Genomic DNA, 9,048 nt, shown 5'->3' with positions numbered 1-9,048 from the left:
TCCGTCAGACAACTGTGATTAAAGCATAAGTACTTGATGCATTGTTATCAATTATACTACACGAGATGCGCTTTCGTCTATAATTTAGTGTGAGCTGAGATTAATATATAAAATGACAATAGTATTTGCTTGGCGGCTCAAAACGTTAAAAATGTCCCGCGGACAACCAGTCACTGGGCCAACCAAAGTGGTTGTACCATGGACAATTTGGTTGTACCTAGGACAATAATTATATAAAACTTATACTTTAACAGTTAAATAGTTCATGTTTTGTTTATTACTCGGCTGTTTCGGGAACACATTTTTATTACGCGATTTTATGTCTAGTTTAATTGTAATTTTAACATTTCAAAAATCAAGACGCTACTACTACAACAAGATGTCCCCATATGAAAATCACATTATACTTCATTCATTCAGTTATATCGAGAATCAGTTCATTTTAATTAAGTAAAATCAATAATGCGATACGTAACAAGCTCGCCTTAATAGTTTTTTTGTAAAAAATATCACTATTTCCGCTTTACTGAAACTTTTTTATATATGAAACATTATTTGGTTGTTCAAAAGACATCATTCGTTTAAATTTTAATAAAAATATTTCGTATTTTGGGTGTAAATAGAACAAATATCAAAATATTATTTACTAGCTGTGCCCGCGACTTCGTCCGCGTGGAATAGTGACTGCATAGTAGTTACTAATTAACACACAATTATTGAGTAAACACGTCTTGAAACACGTACTACCATAAACAACTAAATTATAAGTACTTACAGATTATTTTACAGTTAAGAAATAAAATAAATAATAACACAAAATAACTGTTATTAAAATTTATTACTAAACTGAGCTAAAAAAACTTAGGTAAAAAAGAGTTCAAAATTTCCAGGGTATGGCTATCCTCCCGCTCCCATATCCTTCTACTTTCACAGACTTTCAACTTTTCCCTTTCACCCCTAGTAAATGGCAGAACCGATTTTGATGTAAACCATGTCTAATTGTACCTATATGTACACGTCATATCCTTTCGTTTGGTGCTCCATTTGGATTATTTATCCCCACTATATCACCCCTAAGGTGCCCTATATGTAATAAACAGATGAACCGATTTTGATAAAACATGACTGATTGTAATTCAGACGTCAATTGATATGCCGCTTGAGTATATTATTTGACCACATTCGATTATTCATTCCCACTTTTACCGCTATAATCCAATAAATGGATGAACCGATTTTGATTAAATACCTAGATGCCTCATTATACTTCTCACGTCATGTCATGCCCTTTCATTTGATATGCCACTGTCAAATATTCCCAATTTGACAAAATTCATTTTTTTATTCCCACTTTTATACCGATATCCAATAAATGGATGAACCAATTTTGATAAAATATGTCTTATTGTACTTTACACGTCATGTCTTTCATTAGATACGTCACTTGAGTATATTTGATAAAATTCATTTATTTATTCCTACTTTTACCCCTATATAAAATAAATGGATGAACCGATTTGGATAAAATTTGATTAATTGTTTCTGACAGGTCGTCTATTTTCATTTGATACCTATATCACTTGGGTATAACTGACAACATTCATTTTTTCCATTCCCACTTTTACCCCTATAATATAATAAATGGATGAACCGATTTTGATACACTATACCTAAGAACAACTAATGTAACAAAAAAAAACGCATCTAATTCGTTTTACCCGTTAGCGAGCTACGGTTGCACAGACGGACACGCAAACACACATAGCGGATGTAACACCCCTCTTTTTGCGTTGGGGGTTAAAAATATAATACCTACGACATAATTTAAAAGACATTTTATGTAGAAAATTTACCTAGAAGTAACCATAATGCTATTTGTGCAGGTTTTAGACTTATGAGCAAAAGTCGAAATAAAGGTCCTTTGATCCCCCTACTACCCCCTCAGCTAAACCCCCCCCACCCCACGGTACTTTCGATATGATAAATAAAAATAAAATAAAAAGTTCATTTATTTGCCTTCACAACTTAAGCTATTACAAAGGAACTAAATATGTAAACGTGTAGCATTTTCGTTGTGAAGGACTAGTGTCTGAAATAGGTCTGTGAAAGACCTGTAGTACAGATCACTAGCCCCCCTCGCGGATAGCACTACTAAAAATACATTCAAAGTTTCAATAATCAAACGACAATAAGAAGAGAAAAGGCAAAAACAATAGACTGAACTTAAATCTAATTCTACTTAAAAAGTAACTTAAAATAATATGCGTGACCAGTGTGTTAGTGAGTGTTTGTCTGCATGTATGTGTGCGCGTGTATGTTTGTATGTGTGGGTGTGTGTGAATGTGTATGTTAGTGTGTGCGTCTGCGTGTGTGTGCGTGTGTGTGTGTGTGTGTCTATGCGTGCGTTTGTGCGTGTGTGTGTCATACAGAAAGTTGTTAATATACAGTGCGGAATAAACGTTAAGTTTTTATATTTAAAAGATTTTCAGTTTGTTGGTAGTCTAGGGTTTTCAAATAATTAGTTACGGCTAGTTTACAATTATATTTATTTTGAGGATATATGTTTAATGTTTTATTTATTAGGTTATAAAGAAGAGGTCCCAAGAAGCAGAAAAAATTGTGTGAATGAAAACTTTTGAATTGTAATGTAGGGCATATTTTATCTTTACGACGTTGGCTAGATTGTAGGTTTTTGTCAAACACTAGTTGAGAATGCTGTTTTATGATTGTCTGTAGTATAAACGATTGCCTAACCGTCAGTAAGTCCCACTTTTTGTATAGCTCGGTGGTAGGGAAACGGTAAGGGAGGCCAGCACCAACTTTGAGGATCGAGCGCTGGGCTCGCTCTACTTCTATAAGGTAACTTTTTGCACTACCGCCCCAAGATGTGATACAATAATTAATTAAAGAGCTACATAGGGCAAAGTAAACCATTTTAATGACTTGTTGATCTCCTATATGTCTTAAGCCCTTAAAAATGTAGATTAATTTACGCAGTCTTGTTACAAGGACATTTATATGTGGTTTGAAAGATAGGAGCTGATCAATAGTTATGCCCAGATATTTAATAGTTTCGGTCCTCTCGAGTATAGGACATTGGCAATTCGGAAGAATGGAAGAACAAGAGTGAGCTGCAATAGAAAAAGATGTAGATGGAAGCATTTTATTTCTATGTGCAAAGACCATATATTTTGTTTTCATTACGTTTAAAGTTAGAATGTTGCGTTGTAGCCAGTTACAGACACTATTAAATCCCTGTTGAGCGTAATTGAATACCTCCTCCCATGAATTGCCAACAAAGAAAAGGGCAGTGTCATCGGCAAAAGTGATGACTTTACCATTTGGAAGATTGAGGTTGCACAAGCCATTGATATAAATCAAGAAAAGCGTTGGCCCGAGAATACTTCCTTGAGGTATTCCATATTTAACTGATAGTTCATCACTAGTTGCATCACTATTTAGCCTGACACGTTGTCTTCTATCAGTCAAATAGTCACTGATTAGTTTTAATGGGATATCACGTACACCGATACTTTCTAGTTTATCTAATAGGTGAGGGATAGAGACCGTGTCGAATGCTTTTGCCAAATCAAGAAAGATTGTTAAACAATTTTTGTGTTTATCCAAATTATTGATGATAGAGTTGACTAGCTCATGGACAGCATCACTAGTGGATTTGCCACGTCTAAACCCATATTGATTTAAAGAAAGCTTACTATTGGACTCTAAGAAACCAATTAATCTTTTATTTACTAGACGTTCTAAAATTTTGGATAGTGTTGGCAATATTGATATAGGCCTGTAATTATTCACACAGTCTCTATCACCTCCCTTATGTATTGGATTTATCAAAGCTATTTTAAAAGCGTTAGGGAATATACCTGATACCAAGCTCAAGTTGCAGATATGTAATATTGGAGGAATCAGTAAGTTAGCATACCTCTTAACAATTTTTCCTGAAATAAAGTCAACGCCGGATAGAGAATCATTATTTAAACCATTAATAAGATTTTGTACTTCTTCTTTATCAGTGGGAAGTAAGACAAGAGAATCAAGAGAGGATGAACAATTTGGACATAAATATGAGTCAATTACTGGATGTGAATTTTGATTCGAGCTGATTATCTTATCCGCTAATTTAGCACCAACGTTAGCGAAGAAATTATTAAAATCATTAGCACTTTGGACAGGATTTGTAGACCCTAAGCTAATATTACCAACTGATGGTTTTTTACAGTTACAAATAGATTTTATAGAATCCCATACTTTTTTATTATTTCCTTTATATTTCTGGACTTCTTGCTTTTCAAAGTTCCGTTTTGCCTTTCTTAATTGAGCGTTACAAAAGTTCCTATAGCGATGATAAGTAACTTTTAGCGTTTCGTTATTAGGATTTCGCTTTAATTTTTTATGTAAATTATCACGATTTCGCATCACACGCAATAGTGACTTAGTTATCCAAGGTTTACGTATTTTTTGCCGTAATGGAGTTTTAAAAATACGAGTGTTTTTAATTATGAAGCTTGATAAGCTGTTTATAAATTTATCAGTAGCTAGGTTAGCATCATTAAACTCAGAAATATAATTGAAATTAAAATTAGATAAGTCTGCGTCAAGGCCTGAGAAATCAACACGATACGATTTATTAGAGTTATTGAACGATGATGTTACTTGTAAGTTCACGGCAACACACTCATGATCCGTGATAGATGATTCAATTATAAAGCAAGTAGCTTTTAGGTTAGTTCTGATCATAGCATGATCGAGGCAAGTCCTCCCGTGAGTAGGCACAATGTGGCCAGGTAAAATGCGATAACCAGCTAGTAAATTAAGGTAATCGTATGCCCGCTTATCAGTTGTGTTTGATGAGATATCTATATTAATATCACCACACAATATAATATTTTTATAAGAACTAAGTTTTGTGAGGAGTACATCTAGAGAGTTTATGAATTTTGATGTATTCGTATGGCTCGGCGGGCGATATATTGCAATAATACAAGTTTCTGAATTTAAGGATAATAATAAACAGTTAGCATCACTAATACAAGGTTCCTCGTGCGTTACAATGAGGTGTTTGTTGTAATAAATAACTACTCCTTCGTTTTGAGTGTGTTGAGAAGATGTTGAAATGTAATGATAATTATAGTTAGGGAGCCAGGTGCAAATTGGGTTCATTATTTCCTCTCAAGAGATAATTCGTCAGAAGCATCAGAGTATAGTATTATAAAGCCTCGTGAACGTCAGCTGGCGCTCGGCTGGGGGGGTGAGCGGTTGTAGCCTCCCACGCACGTAGGAAAAAAAAATACATTCATTCATTTCCTCTCAGCTAAAAATTTGTCAAATTGTAGCTAACCCAATATCTCAACGAAAAAAAATAATCAGCTGGTTACAACGTGGTGTATTATACGTCAGCTGGTGTCTCGAACATGAAAAAAGAACAATTATTTTCCGTGATTTCCTCTCAAACAAAAATTTACCTGATGATAGCTTATATGTAACTGTGGATAAATATATAAGTCAGCTGGCTGTATCTTGGTGGAAAAACCGTCAGCTGATACTTTGAAAGTTATTACATAGGAGTTAGACAGAAGCATCTATTGCCAATTTATATGCATCAGCTGACTAGGTTTTCCTCAACTTATTGCTAGCTGATTTTTTAACCGACTTCAAAAAAAAGGAGGAGGTTATCATTTCGGCCGGTATGTTTTTTTTATGTATGTTCACCGATTACTCCGAGGTTTCTGAAACGATTGACGTGATTCTTTTTTTTTTGTTTGATGCGGAATGGTGTCGAATTGGTCCCATAAAAATTCGGATTCGGATTTATTCGGATAGGCCCAGTAGTTTTTATTTTATGAGCATTTTTGTCTAATCTCGATGACTTAATTGAAATGAAGCAAGTAAAGTTGATTCACTTCCTGGTAACCGATTGAGCAGAAATTTTGTATACGTATGTAAATTGGATAGCGATGAAACATTATCATGATATTATAGAGCTGATTTGATGATGGAATCGGAAGGTGGCCATAGGAACTCGGTAATATATTGACTCAACTTTAGGTATCGAGTTTGGGCTCGTTGGATTCGTGTTGAAAAATACACTAAAAAGTATTAAATAAAAATAACTACGTTAATCATTGATCTTTTTTAGACGATTAAATCCGTACATATTATGGCAAACAAACTCTTCATTTAACATTTATTAACATTTACGAGAAATTATTTCAATCTGACTTTATGTTGACGTCCTGCAAAACTTACATCGTTGGTATATAACGACTCTGATAATGAATCGGAAAGAGAGGAAAGTGACTCAAGCCAGAGCGAAAACGAATAAATCATATTGTTCTCACTATCATTTTTTATCAAGTTTATATAATAAATATTATTTATCGAGTAACTAGTTCATTTATTGCTAATTGATTATTTAATTATTTAAATATATAAAATTATTTGATTACATACTTATTCGTTTCAAAAATATTGATACTGAATGTTTATTTCAACTTAACTCTTATATTGAAGCGCAATGTCGAATAATTAAAGATACGTCATTTCCTCTCAGATGAAAATTTGTGAGCTGATTGTTAATATACTGATGCGATAAATAAAAAAAATCAGCTAGCAATAAGTTGAGGAAAACCTAGTCAGCTGATGCATATAAATTGGCAATAGATGCTTCTGTCTAACTCCTATGTAATAACTTTCAAAGTATCAGCTGACGGTTTTTCCACCAAGATACAGCCAGCTGACTTATATATTTATCCACAGTTACATATAAGCTATCATCAGGTAAATTTTTGTTTGAGAGGAAATCACGGAAAATAATTGTTCTTTTTTCATGTTCGAGACACCAGCTGACGTACAATACACCACGTTGTAACCAGCTGATTATTTTTTTTCGTTGAGATATTGGGTTAGCTACAATTTGACAAATTTTTAGCTGAGAGGAAATGACTGAATATATTTTTTTTTCCTACGTGCGTGGGAGGCTACAGCCGCTTATCCCCCCAACCGAGCTCCAGCTGACGTTCACGAGGCTTCATAATACTATACTTTGATGCATTTTACAAATTACCGCTTGAGAGGAACTTGGTCATAAAATCTGCTGCTGGCTCCCTAACCATTATCAAGACTTGGGATGTTTCTAGTTGATGACAGCCAACATTCCGATAACACAAGTATGTCCCACGAAATATTAGATCTTTGGAGAAATGTTATAAGATTCGGCATGTTACGGTTAATACTGCGTATATTTTGTGACAAGAGATTCAAATTGAGTTTACTATTAGAATTTATGAGATGTTTATCAATGTTATCTATGTCGCATATTATAGAATTGGCCACTTGTATATCATCAAGATCAGAGTTTAATGTTTCAACCATTGGCATCATTTTAAGTAATATATTAAATGGGGTAAAATTACGTGACGACGGCAACACCGTGGCACGTTAATTCTATAATAATTGTAATAAAAATAATAATATAAACTCTGATCATAAACGCAAGTGGCTATTAGCTGTGTTTTGATTAATAAGTAAAATAGAAAATTGATCTTGGTAATAATTGTATGGCACGTTTTATATATAGAAATAGGTATGTTAATTATGTTTAGTGTAAATATGTATAAAATACAGCATGTGCGTGGGTAACTAAATTTTGTGTATTTTGTGTAGTGAGTTAATTGTATGTGTAATGGTTGTTTATACGTAGTTATGTGTATTGGTCCGCATATAGATATAGAACAAGTTGAAAAAATTATATAAAAATAAAGAGTAATATAAGGTGTAATACGTAACAAAAAAGTTAAATTCATAATGCGTACATTATATAGTCATGCTATATGTTGACATAGATCAATTTCATTCACAATACGTATGGGTTTCGAGCTCAATTCTTTTTTAATATATATCTTTCCGTAAGAGGTCCATGCCGCAAACAACTTTTTGTTTTTGACGTTCTCACGCGCGACGTAAAAAATTCTTCGCATTTTACTAGATAAGAACTCGGAAATATAAATAGGACGCTTTGGACCTATTAAGTTAATATGCTCAGTGTTCAATTGGGATTCTTTATTTTGGCGCCTATTTTTATTGTAATTTATGAAATTCGACATAAAGGATTCCTTACGGAAAGATGTTGTGAATTCCACTAATACAGCGTCTGACCTTGTGCGAAATATTTCACGTATTTCTGAATTTTGAATTGGCGAATCGAGGCCTAATGTCGAACCGATGTTGGAGATAATATTTGTAAGAGTTTCTTTATTCTCATTAGGCTGTTTGTGTAAGTTCCTCACTTCAAGAGTAGTACAATGGGCCGACTTTTCAAGTTGTTCCAGTTTCAACTCCAGGGATGCCACACGATCCTTATATTCCTTATTTTCTTGCTCTAATTCGTGTATTTTAAACAATAAATCTTGATGTTGTCCTGAAATAGTTTCTACTGATTTTTGTATGTCCTGGTTTTGCGACATAATAGTAGTCAAAACATTATTTAAAGATTCGAATTTCATATCTTGTTGTTCTTTAAGTTCGACGAACATGGATTTTATATCGGAATTTGACGCGGACGGCGTAACGGGAAGTTCCGCAAAGGAACGCTTTTGGCGCTTCGTTATATTAAAGTAGTTGTCCGCCGTTTGTTGCATAGACGAAGTGTTGAGAGCCGAATCCGAGTTGTATTGCAAATTAGTATTAGGTGTATGCAAAGAATCAGGTGGTGAACGTTGCACAGACATAATTGCGGATAAATACAATTTTCGTTTACTGTCGATACACAGTTTTAACTCGTGTGAGTGCGGTGCAAGGTTGAAATTCGCTTGGCAACTTATTAATATATCGGATCGAGCGAAAGATTTGTTTTGCAGTGATGGATAAAGATGAGTCACTCACGTAACTTGTCCTCGTCGCACGCGTGTCGTCCCGTTCTTTACAAACACTTAGCTCCTGCGTTTGAAGTACTCGTAGTTGTATTAAGGTGAGTATCGACTTCGCGCTCCAAGAGATCGAACATTGGCGCGCGCTCCAGCCGCGTGAAATGGA

This window comes from Colias philodice, chromosome 31 (assembly GCF_061535455.1).
Source record: "Colias philodice isolate Cphi_HAF_F1 chromosome 31, ilColPhil1 Martin Lab GWU primary, whole genome shotgun sequence".
Taxonomy (NCBI): Eukaryota; Metazoa; Arthropoda; class Insecta; order Lepidoptera; family Pieridae; genus Colias; species Colias philodice.
The sequence above is the reverse complement of the archived record's forward strand: the minus strand, read 5'-3'. Positions refer to the sequence as shown.